Below are 13080 nucleotides of genomic sequence, written 5' to 3'. Positions count from 1 at the left end.
TTCAGTACCTAAACACGAAGACAAAAATACATCCAGAACAAAAGCACATACTCCCAGACTCATTTCTCAGACTGGGGTAAACGAGGGGTGAAGAAAGGAAACGGAGAGAAAAATGTCCTTCCCTTTTCATTGATTCATTTCCTTGCCATGAGTGAACTGAGATATTTACCTTTTAGACAAGGCTGATAAGAAAGCAGTGGAGAGACAGCCAATGTCAGTGGATTGGCCTCTCCAGTAAAATGAGGCTACCCCTAACCATGTTGTAGGAGACAAAAAAGCCTCCATAGTAATAGTAGGCAATCTAGAAATCCTGCAGCCTCCTTCAAGAGTGCTTCTGTATTAGTCAAACTGCACATGCTTAGATATGAGTGGGTTATACAAATAATCCCCCCCCCCCCCACATATCCCACTGCCATCAGTTCTTCAACTTTATTTCTGTAGATAAAATCATTTTGGTCAGAGATATTGTTTAGTCATGTCTGACTCTTTGTGTTCCCATTAAGACTTTTCTTGGCAAAAATACTGGGATGGTTTGTCATTTCTTCCTCCAGCTCATTTTATAGATGAGGAATTGAAATGTTAAGATATTAGGAGATATTTGTTTTCCAGAACTAAGGCTCAACAAGCAAGCCAGGCCCTGAGCTTGGCATAACAACAATCCTTTGTTCTCACCTTCTGGAACTGATGTTCTCTCAGCACAGGCAAGCACCAACAGGCTGAGACATAAAGTCATATTATGAATGGATATTTTGTCACTAGGCAACCATTCCTCACTGTTGTTGTTTTGAATCACTTCTGTTGTTATACTACAAACTTTGACTCTTAACCTCAAGTATATGTAAAGCAGTACTCCCTAATAAGGGATGGGCCCTGATACATGTGTCCTTGCTTGGAAGTTATTTGTCTCCCTTTTATGGCTCATTCTTTTCACATCACACTCATTAATTTACCTTTGATTTTCAAGATTTTGGATTTTGGTGTTCAATTGAGGATTTTTAACTTAGTTTTTTTTTTTTTTTTTTTGCATTTTATATTTCAGTTAATTTCCCAATTCTTGAATGTGTTCTTCTTTCCAGTTTTATTGTTGTAAGAATTTAGAGAAATAAATATTTCCCTTAATGCTGCTTTGGCTGCAGCCCATAAATTTGGGGGTGCTGACCCATTGTTGTTATTCTCTTTAATTAAATTATTGATTGTTTCCAAGATTTATTCCTTGACCTACTTATTCTTTATGAGTAGATTATTTAGCTTCCAATTAATTTTTAATCAATGTTTCCGTTATGTTTATTGAATATAATTTTTATTGCATTATGGTTCAAAAAGAATACATTTATTATTTCTGCCTTTTTCCATTTGATTTTAAAGTTTTTATGCCCTATTACATGGTCAATGTTTTGGTAGGTGACATATGTTGCTGAGAAAAAAGTATGTATTTCTTTCTGTTCCCATTCAGTTTTCTCCAAAATTCTATCATATTTAACTCTTTTTAAAAATATTCCTTTTACCTCCTTAGTTTCCTTTTTGTTTCCTTTCTGGTTGGATTTATTGAGTTCTGAGAGGGGACAGCTGAAGTTCCCTACTGGTGTAGTTTCACTATTTCTTTCTCTAATTCACTCAATTTTTCCTTTAAGAATTTGATGCTGTACCACTTGGTGCATACGTGTTTAGTATTGATATTGCTTCTTTGTCTGTGGTAGCATTTAGTTAGATCTAGGTTACTTCTTTATCCCTTTTAGTTAGGTCTGGTTTGCTTTTACTTTGTTTGAGGTCAAGATTGCTAGCCCTACTTTATTTTTTTTAACTTCAGCTAAAGCATAATAGATTTTGCTTTAGTCACTTACCTTTAATCTGTGTGTGTCTTTTTGCTTTAAGTGTGTTTCTTGTAAGCAACATACTGTAAGACTCTGGTTTTTGATCCACTCTGTCTACTTCTGTTTTATGGGAAAATTCATCCTATTAATATTTATGATTATTGTGTTTCTGCACATCTTATCCTCCCTCCTGTTTGTCCTCTCTCCCCTTTCACCTTTTCTCTCCTCACCAGTGTTTTGCTTCTGTCAATTAACTCCCTGGATCTGCCCTCCCTTCTGTCAGTCTCCACCACACTCCCGTTACTTGATTTCCTTCCCTTCTACTTCCCTGACAGGTAAGATAGATTTCTATTTTCAACTAATTGTGTTTTTTTATTTCCTCCTTAAGGCAATACTAATGGGAATAAGGTTCAAGTGATGCTCAATGATCATTCTCTCATCTTTCCTTCCACTGTAATAGGTCTTTCATGACTCTTTATGTGAAATAATTTACCCCATTTTGCCTCTTCTTTACTTGTCATCCCTTAAATTTTTTAATGTTATTCCCTCAAATTGACCTTCTAGCCATTCCCTCTGTCTTTGTATATTCCTTATAGCTATACTATTAGTGATACAATTTTTAAGAATTGCAAGTATCATCTTTCCACATACAGTTATAAATAGTTTAACTCTACTAAACCTGTTATGTTTTCTTTCTGCTTTTTAACTGTTTATGCTTCTCTTGGGCCTCGATATTGAAGGTCAAATTTTTGGTTTAGTTCTCCTTATAAGAGTTTGGAATCATTCTGTTTTCTTGAACAACAATTTTTCGTTTGATGTACTGCACTTATTTTAGCCAGATAAGTGATCCTTGTTTGTAGTCTTAGCTCCTTTGCTTTCCAAAATATCATGTTCCATTACCTCCAGTTCTTTAATGTTGCAACTGCCAAATTCTGAGTAATCTTAATTTTGACTCCCTAATATTTGAATTGTTTCATTCTGATCACTTTTAATATTTTATTCCTTGATCTCATAGTTCTGAAATTTGGCTATAATATTCCTTGTAGTTTTTATTTAGGGATCTCTTTCCGGAAGTGATCAGTGGATTCTTCCAAGTCCTATTTTGCCCTCTGGTCTCAGAACATCCTGAATATCAGGGCAGTTTTCTTTTCTAATTTCTTGAAAGATTCTCTCCAGGTTTTCTTTTTTTGCTTATGATTTTCAGGTAACTAATTATTCTGATATTGTCTTTATTGAATTTATTTTCCAAGTCAGTTATTTTCTTGTGAAACATTTTGCATTTCCTTCTATTAAAAAATATTTTAAATTTGTGCTATTGATTCCTGATTCTCAAAGAGTCATTAGTTTCCACTTGCCCAATTCTAATTTTCAGGGTGCTGTTTTGCTCAATGAACTTCTGTACTTTCTTTTCGATTTGGTCAGTTGTACTCTTTAAAAAGTTGTTTTCTTCAGTGGACTTTTGTATCTCCTTTTACATTTGGCAAATTTTACTGTTTAAGCACTTTTACAAGCTGTTTGCTTTTTTTCATAATTCTCTTGCATCACTCTCATTTCTTTTCCTAAATTTTCTTGTACCTCTCTTATATGATCTTTAACGTCCTTTTTTAGCTTCTCCATGAGTTCTTTCTCACCTTGACACCACTTGCCATTTTTCTTTGGGATTTTCCCTGTAGTTGTTTTGATATTGTTGTCCTCTTCTGAGTTTGTGTCTTCTTGGTCTTTCTTGTCACCACAATAACTTTCTATGATCAGATTCTCTGTCTGTCAGTCTCTCTCTATGTTTCTCTGTCTCTCTGTTTCTCTCTGTCTCTGTCTCTGTCTCTCTCTCTCTGTCTGTCTCTCTCTCCATCTCATTATGTTTTGCACTTTTTTTGCAGTTTCCCTTTTCTTTAAATTGAATCTCTTCTCCCAGAGTGAAATGGGCTCTGCCTCAGACTTCTTGCGCCAATGACTGCAGCCCTCGACTGTTTACCTGGTACTGTGCTGATTCTGCACTAAGGCCCACAGGGGACCCTCACGTGAAATATTGTATTGAGCCGATGGAGTGGGAGGATGATTGATATTTCTGAAGGTCTTAAGGGTCTGGCAGCTTGCATAGTGCTGAGCATGGGTCCCAGTGGTGGTGAATGGCATGTGCTAAGGCCTGGTTGAGAGTTCTTGCCTTTCCCCAAAATTACACTGACACATGTGGAGGTTTGGTTACTGCAGGGTGATGCTTTTCCCTGGGTGGTGCTGAAGCATGTGGAGGTCTATTTGCTTAGGCATCTGTACAGTTGGCCCCTACTTGTTAGTCAGGGGTTGTGCTTAAGCATGTTGAGTTCAAGTTGGTGGAGGATGTCTGTTTGCACAGGACTAGACTGAAGCACATGGTGGAACTCAGAGATGGCATGTCCCTGCTTCCCCTGGCTATGCAAAGCACATGGGGATTCTGATGTTCATATTTGCCTGCTCCACCACAGTTGGGTTCAGGATCTCCTCTTGATTTGCTGAGGTGGAGCTTTCTGTTGGCTTGCTGGAATACTTCCTGTCCTACAATGCACTCTCCTTTTACTCAAGTGAGATAGACTTTTCTTGCCAATCGATGAAGTGTCTCAGGCTAAAAGAGCACTCTACCCTGTCTTTCCACTGGCACCACTGTTCTAGGATTTGTTCTAAGGTTTTATTTTATGGCTATTTGGGGGTGAATACTTGAGAGTTACAGTGATTTACTGCCTAATCCACAAAACCTGGCTCCCAGAAGTCCATTTCCATCACTTTAAAATTAAACTTCTGCTTGATTCTTTGTTCACCTATGTCTAGCCTGCTCTGTTCACATCCAGCTATCCACATGATAGAGTTCAGTTTGGTTTCATTGAGAGAAGCAAACAGGGTAAAATGGCTTACCTAGAGTCACACAGACAGTAAGTGTCAAGCCAGATTGGAATTCATGAAGCTGAGTCTTCCTGATTGTAGACCCAGCCTTCTATTCACTGTACCACCTAGATAGTCATTGATACATGTGCTTAAAACCTTGGGATAACCATTGATTTTGTCTCTTCCTTACTCCCTTCACTGAATTAGCTGTACACTTTTTTTTGGTCTCTTTTCCATTCATACTGATAATATCCTAGGCCATTCTCTCATTATTTTTAACCTGAATTATCATCAGAACTCCATAACTGTTCTTCCTCTCTATTGTTTCTTTCTTCTCTAAACCAGAATAAGGTTAATACCCTGTATGTCAGGGAACATTACATTTTTATGTGTGTATAGTCAGCGCTTTACATAATATCTATTATGGTGTAGGCCTCTATCAAAGCTTGATGAATGTTTCAATGAATGAATGAAAGTTCTGTTATGATTATCTCATTCCTTCACTTAAAAGATAGTGACTTCCCTTAACCTACCAAACAGAATATAATTTTCTCATCTTTGTATGCAAAGCTCTCCACAGTTTCTCCTTTCATTTCACAATTTTCCTACTCTTCAGTCTCTCAGTTTTTACATATTTTAGCTCATACAACTGTAGCTGGTTCTTCCTTCCCTCAATTTCTACCTACCAAAATTCTTTCATTATGGCCCTTATTTAATATTATCAAAAGCATATATTTAATAGTAAGAGTTAAACTTAAAGGCAATGAAGAAACACTAAAAGGTTTCCCAGCATAAATAGGGGCAAAGACAAGATGACCCTTCTTCATTATTTTCTGACATTGTTCTAAAAATACTTTAGATATAATAATTAAACAAAATAATAAAATTAAATATATGAATATTTACAAAGAAGGGATGGGATTTCTCCTATCTTGATTTGCCAAGATGGTTTATATGGAAAATCCTTGAGAATACATGAAGGAACTAAGAGAGACAATAAATGAATTCATTGCAATCTATAGAGTTACTCCACACAAATCATTAGTATTTCTATTCAAATAACTAACAATAAAGAAGACACACAGTTTAAAAAATCAATTCATAGTAACAAGAACAGCACAACACATATGGAAGTTAACCCTACTAAGATATGTACAAGTTTCATAGATATGTATCTAGTAACACTCTTACAAATATAATAATTGGAAAAGTATTCATTACTCAAGTTTGGGCCATGTCAAAAGTTAAATAAATAATGATACTTCCCACAATAATCTAGACATGTGACGTTTTGCAATCACATTATAAAGGAGTCTTTACAGACCTAAACAGAATGATAACAAAAAAATCATGTGGCAGAACTAAAGGTTTAGGATGAAAAGGCAAATAGTAAAATAGTGAATGAGGACCACATAGCATTGCCAATCTACCTAATCCTACCTTTAAATTAATTGTCAACCAAATTTTTTGATACCGGTTAAAAAAAATACGAAAACAAATCAATCAGATAGATTAGATGAGAAAGAAATAGAACTCAGTGATAGCCCAGCGTTTGAAAAAAACACAATACATTGTCAGGAAAAAAGCTTTATTTTTGATAAGAAATGCTGAGAAAATTGAAAATCAATTTGACAGAAATTTGGTTTAGACCAAGACCTTGTGTCCTATTTTCTAATCTCTGTAGGTAAACACTCACAGAAAAATTACCCTGGTAAGTGGACCTGCAAGCACTAATAGAATGGCCATGCTAAGAAATCTAGCAGAAGTTTTGGTAAACTAGCTGGAAGCCAAATTTCATTCTAAATGAGGAAGCTTTATGAAGGCTATAAACCAAAGTAAACTACAGTAATTATAGTAAACTACAATAAATATAACCTAGTCTAGAAGTATCAGAACAGAAAAAAAGGGGTCAAAATCTGTTACCATAGATTGCTGGGAACATGGGAATCAACTATGTGCTACTGGGAAAACTGAGAACTACAGCAGGACATTTGAGTAGTAGCACTTGGAGCCCATTCTATGGGGACTTCCAGGAGGCCCAAGACCAACACAATTGCTTCTATCTAATTAGATCCTATCAGGACTATTATAGGCAATGAGATCAACTCATGATAAGTGACTGTTCAGGTAAGGGAAAAAATATTGGTTGAGTGCAACACCCATAGTGGAATACCAGGAGATAGATATAAAAGCCCCAAGAGTTGGGACAGAAGATGATATTTACCAACATTGACAAAAATGAGTTATGTAGACTACAGTGAAGATAGCAACCTACAGGTCAAATAAAAACCTCCCAAGATTTCCAGAAAGAGAAAGAGTCTTGTTCTGGTAAAAAATTTTAATACAAGAACTGAGGTTGGGAATATAAGTGCATAAGACAACATTGATTAACATTGTACTAATAAAACAGATAACATGTGATCTTGCCAAATTCCTTCTGTGAAACAAATTTGCCACCTAAAAGAGGAGAAATAAAGCAGGAGAATAAAAACTACCTACCAAGATTTCTTAATATTTTTTTTAAATAGTGTTTTTAATTTATGGAATAAAACAAGCTTAACTTTTTCTATGACAAACACCTTTGGCAGACTGGTGAGTCCTTTGAACCCTTTTTTATAATAATATATTAAAGCATATAAAATAAAATATTAATTTCATTTCACCTATAAGTCTATAGACACCCTGAAATTCAGTCATAGGCATTGGAGTTGGGATAGTTGGGAACCAGTTGTTTTGAATCACTGCTATAGCAATCATCAAAATTATTTGTTACTAGCTAAGAAATAGTGTGATGAATCAGTGGAAAATGTTAAGTATATGAGACAGAGTAGTCAATGACTACTATGAGAACGTTATGAAATGCAAAATGAATAATTTAATTACCTTAAATTGAAAAGTTTTTGTGTAAACAAAGCCAAAGCAACCAAGATTAGGAGGGAAGCAGAAAACCAGAAAAGAAAGTATTTTTAGAACCAGTATCTCTGACAAAGACCTCATTTCTAAAATTTGTAGAGAACTTCATCAAATTTATAAGAATACAAGTCATTCCTTAATTGATAAATGGTTAAAGGATGTGATCAGGCAGTTTTCAGAGTAAGAAATGAAAGTTATCTGCAATTATATGAAAAAAAATGCTCCAAATAGCTATTGATTAGAGAGAAGCACATCAAAACACCTCTTAGGTACCACATCACACCTATCACATGGGCTAGTATGACAAAACAGGATAATGTTGGAGAGTTAGAACACTAATTCATTGTTGATGGATCTGTGAGCTGATCCAACCAATCTGGAAACCAATTTGGAACTGTGACCACAGGGCTACAAAAATGTACATACCCTTTGAAATTGAGGGGATTTCCATCAATTCGGGTCAGAGTATAATTCATTATGTTTTAGCTGGTGAGAAAGTGTAGGGGTACCAATCATAATTTCAGAAAAAGTTAAAGTTAAAATAGATTTAATTAAAAGAGATAAATGGAGCAACCACATTTTGAGAAAAGGTACCATTGACAATGAGACAATATCAATACTAAACCTTTATCCACCAAATAGTATACTATTTATTTTTTAAAAGAAAAGTTAAATGAATTACAAATGGAAATAAATTGGAGTACTGTATTCATGAGAGACGTTAATCTTCCCTTCTCAGAGCTGGATAAATCTAACTAAAAAATAAATAAGAAAAGTGTCAAGGTATTGAATAGAATTTAGATAAGATAAATATGATAGATGTCTGGAGAGAAGTGGATGACAATAGAAAAAAAAGCATATTTTCTCAACGTTTCCTACTACCTTTACAGATATTGACGGTATATCAGGGCACAAAATTTTAGTTAAATGCAGAAAACCAGAAACATTAAAGCATTCCTTTCAGATCACAATGAAATTAAGATTATATTTAATAAAAGACCACAGAAAAATAGATTTTAAAAGTAATTGGTAATTAAACAACCTAGTCTTTTTTTTTAATTTTTGGCATACTTTTGATTAATTGCTGTATTTACAATATTCTGTAAATATTAACAGTCATCCAGTAAACATATCAAGAATAAAAAAGTCTTGTCACATAAATGCTGAAACTTAACACTTCATTAAAAAATGCAGGAAAATGTGCACTCTTCCAGTATAGTGTCTGTCACTCCTTTCCTATGCATACAGGTTAATAAGACAATAGGATGTGAGTTCTCTTAACTTCAAGTATATCAGCATTTATTAGCAGAGGGGAATGCCACCCACCCACAAAACAGGTTTCAAGTTATTCCTTTTAGCTTTCCAAATCAAATGCCTTGTGAGGACAGGGGAAGGGGTGCATAGAAGGCTTAGAAACTTCATTTTTCAGATTCAAAATAACATACGCTGCTTTAAAATAGAGAATGCGGGAATAAAAATTCTGAAATTGTGTTGTCCGTACCACTTCTTGAAGACCTTTCCTTCTCTTGAGGAAAGGAACAGAATGGTACGACATTACTGACAAGAGACAGCTTTTAGGACAGAAATCCTGATGCTCAGAAACTGATCAAACATACCTTTATAAACCTGGCTGTAGAACATACCATTTAAATCTTCACTATCCAAGATTCATCTATTACCCTATATACAAAAACTGCTGTATGTGGCGTGTTGATATGATATCATGGAGACAATTTCCACATCCCCCATGGCAGTATGATACAGCTGCTTTCCTCATTCCAAAGAGGATAAAGTGGAAGTCTTTGTCCCTTGACAAAAACTTTATAAAAGCAGTACATGCAATTATTTAAAAAAGCAAAACACGCACCCCTCAAAAATCCATATCCATCAGATTAATTATTAGTGGAGGTTGCAGGTTCTGGAGACTGAAGGAATTCATAAGGGTCGTGAACCATGTCTTGCTGTTCTCCAACACTCAGATGAGAAGGGCTTCCTAGATGATGTTAGAAAGAGAGCTGAGGTTGGAAGATGGCCTGGAGCCCACCCAATCTGTATGGGCTTCATGGAGATCTTGCAAGAGTTTAGTTGTTTCATCTAAGTTTAAATGGTTATCATCATGGTCAAGCTCCTTCTTCACTTTCCCAATGAACTGAGCATGGAAATATCAAGTGAGACATCAGAATATGACTTCAATGACAGTCCAAAATAGAGCTGTTATTTTCTCCAACTGAATCACCAATCTGCATCATTTGTTTGGAGGAATCTGGACAGGTAGGGAGCAATTTGTGCTCATCCTTTATAATAGGTAGGACCTTAATTTCATCTGGTGGCTTCATTGGAATATTCCTCCTCTGCTTCAGTTGGTAAACGATTTTGAAATGATCACCACCTTTGATCTGATCTAGTAGGTCATCCACTATTTTCTTACTGTAACTCCCAGAGTCTTTCACAAACTCCTGTTGGCTTAAGGCACACTGTATAACAGTTTCATCTCCATAGGCTGAATATAACACTTCCATTTCATCTGATTTCAGGTCACTGAATACTGAATTATTTTGCATTGAAAGTGCAGTACCTGAACTTATAAGAAATGTGACTTTGTTTCTTCTTTCATCTTTGAATCCTAAAGTAGTAAAACCAGGGAGCAATTTGCTTAAGAGGGAACTCAAGTCCACCGGATGAGTCTCTTCATCTTCTGCCTCAGGATCTGACAGGTTGACCACACTGTACAGTAAAGCCCCATCTCCATTCTTTTTTAGGTAGCCCATCTTGCTGTTTAAGAGGTATCTGTTAATCCTGTCCCAGGCTTCGTCGGCAGCATGCTCCACCAAGGCTAACACGTGTTCTTCTGCTGTGCTGTCTGCCAGGCTGCAGGCATTTCCTTCTGGCTCAAATATGCAGCAAGGGAGGCTGTGGAGTCTCCTTCTCTGGAGATTTTTAAGAAAATGGTGGGCAGGTATCTTTCTCGGATGGTTTGAATACAGTCCTGCCTGGAGGAATGGGGCTGGGCTAGATGGTTTCTCAAGGTCCCTTTCAGCTCTAATAACTTCTTTACTTGGCTTTTTTGATTTCTTGGTTGTTTCTACTTGGACAGCAACAACTTCAGGGACAGGTTGCTCAACAGCTGTGTCTTCATTGCCCAAAAGAGCTGCCTGCTGAGAAAAATCCATGCCCTGCATAAACGACATACTGCACTTCAAAGCTAACAGCCGTTCTTTGCTCATCATCTTAAAGCCTGTGTGGAGTATCTTCTTGGCTAATTTGTAGTACACAGTGTCTGGCCTGTTGTTAAGTCATTGCATTATCACACATCAGTTTGAAATCTGCCTTAAACTCTGTGACTGATTTGTATTCGTTAGCTACAATTTTGTCTTTCATTGTACCAAAGTCCAAGGGATGCTTTATTATCATGGAGTATCCAGGAGCAATTGCATCCGTGACAGGAAAAGCAAAAAACCCATGAGGATCTTTCCTCTGTAGTTGTCGAAGAAAATGCTCCAGCAATTGCTGGATAGGGGTGCTCTCATTTTCAGCTGGTTGAGTTCTACATGCTCTACTTGGTCTATCTGGAGGCGGTTTAACTTCCACCTTCTTTCCTGGATCAAAGTCATCAGTCTCCCCCTCAGTGTCACAATGCTCCTTTTCTCACTTCCTCTTCTTCTCCTCCTTTCTTTTTCTCCTTTCCTCATCAAGGTGCTTTTCTTTTTCCTTTTCAGACTTCTTTTTCTTTTTCTTTTTCTTTTCTTTATGACGCTCTTGTTCATGATCTGTCACCATAATAACTAGAATCCTGACCTGATTCCGAGAGCTCAGTAACTTCACTTCCTCCAACTTTAAGGACTAGTTTCAATGGCTTCTTCAAGAGCTCGTCTACATAATCATTGTACGACGATCGCCACTCGGTCTTGTGCTTCTTGTGCTTCTTCCCCATGGCGGGGAGGCCGGCTGCGGGCGGGGGGCTCAGGCGCCCCCCGTGGCCCCCCACAGCACCCGGGAGAGGCAAGGAAAAGGTGGTGGCGCAGATTCCCCCCCACCCAGAAGGCCTTCCTCCCTGCCCGCCTGCCCCCTACCTCCTCCTCGGGCCTAAACAACCTAGTCTTAAAGAATGAATGAAAAATCAAATTGTAGAAATAATCAATGACAGCCTTAAAGAGAATGACAACAATGAGAATAAATCAAAATCTATGGGATGTAGCAAAAGCAGTGATCAAAGAAAAAGTTATATTTCTAAATGTTTACATCAAGAAAGTAGAGAAAACGTAGACCAACGAATTAGGTATGCAATTTAAAAAAAAAAAAGCAAAAATAGCAAACTAAAAATCCCCAAACTGGAATTCCTGAAATTTAAAGGAAAAATTTATAAAGCTGGATGTAAAAAATGAATTGGTAAATAAAATTAGGAGTTAGTTTTATGATCTATTCAAGTTTGTGTTTTGTCATTAAATATTTCCTTTCCTCTTCTTTTTTTTGGATTTTCTGCTTAATCTAGTATGATTCAGACTGGGGTTCCTTAGTACATTGTCTGTCCCTTACTAGATGATTTTAGATTTATTTACTTGTTTTTTATCCAGGACAATTTGAGGTTTGGCAATCACATTTCTTGGTGTGTTAAATTTGTATATCCATATGATGTATGTGTGTACTATATACACGCACATGTGTATCTTTATTTGCAATTTATTTTCCTTTTTCTCTTTGGTTCTAATCATCCTGGGCAATTTTCTTCTATGATTCTTTTAAGTAGAATATTCATGATTTTTGTATCATCAAGTTTATCATATTCCAATATTCTTTGTCGAAAATTATGTTTTACAGAGTCAATTGTCTTTGACAACAGATGTCTTAAATTCTTTCACTGTTTTTTTAATCTTTCAATTTTACTCTGTCATTGTGTATTGATTTTTTCCTAGTTTTCTTTTCCTTTATTATATAATTATTGATATGATTAACTATGTCAGTAATTTTCCTTATGTTAAACGATCCCTGTACCCATGGTGTTATTCCTGCTCCATCAAAATATATAATCTTTGTAATATATTGTTATAATCTTTTAGGTAGTGTTTTATTTGAAATTTTTGCATCCATATTCATTAATGACATTGGTCTATAATTTTCTTTTTTTTCTGTTTTTGCTCTTCCTAGTTTAGGTATCAGTATCATATTGTTTCATAAAAGGAGTTTGGTAGGACTCCTTCTATGCCTATTATTCAAAATCATTCATTTAATACTTCAATTCATTAGTCTTCAAATGTTTCATAGAATTTACTTGTAAATTTATCTTGTCCCAGGGCTTTTTTTCTTAGGAAATACATGAAAAAAATTTAAAAAAGATAAAATATTGGTTAATTTAGGGTTTTTTTTAAATAGAGAAGAAAATTAAATCACTAGGATTAAAAATGAATAGGGTGAATATACCACTGATGAAGATAAAATCAAAGCAATTACAAAAACTTATTTTTACCAAGTGTATACCAACAACTTCACAATTTAAGTGAAAGGAAGA

The 13080-nt window shown here is 35.8% G+C and overlaps 1 pseudogene; it reads right to left on the bottom strand.

Moving 5' to 3' along the window:
* Positions 1-9303: 9303 nt before the first annotated feature.
* Positions 9304-11508, bottom strand: LOC140531613 (bromodomain-containing protein 9 pseudogene; annotated as a pseudogene).
* Between the last annotated feature and the right edge of the window lie 1572 nt (positions 11509-13080).

This window comes from Notamacropus eugenii, chromosome 3, assembly GCF_028372415.1.
Source record: "Notamacropus eugenii isolate mMacEug1 chromosome 3, mMacEug1.pri_v2, whole genome shotgun sequence".
NCBI classification, from domain to species: Eukaryota; Metazoa; Chordata; class Mammalia; order Diprotodontia; family Macropodidae; genus Notamacropus; species Notamacropus eugenii.
Note: the sequence above shows the minus strand (reverse complement) of the source record. Positions and strands in the feature narration are given on the sequence as shown.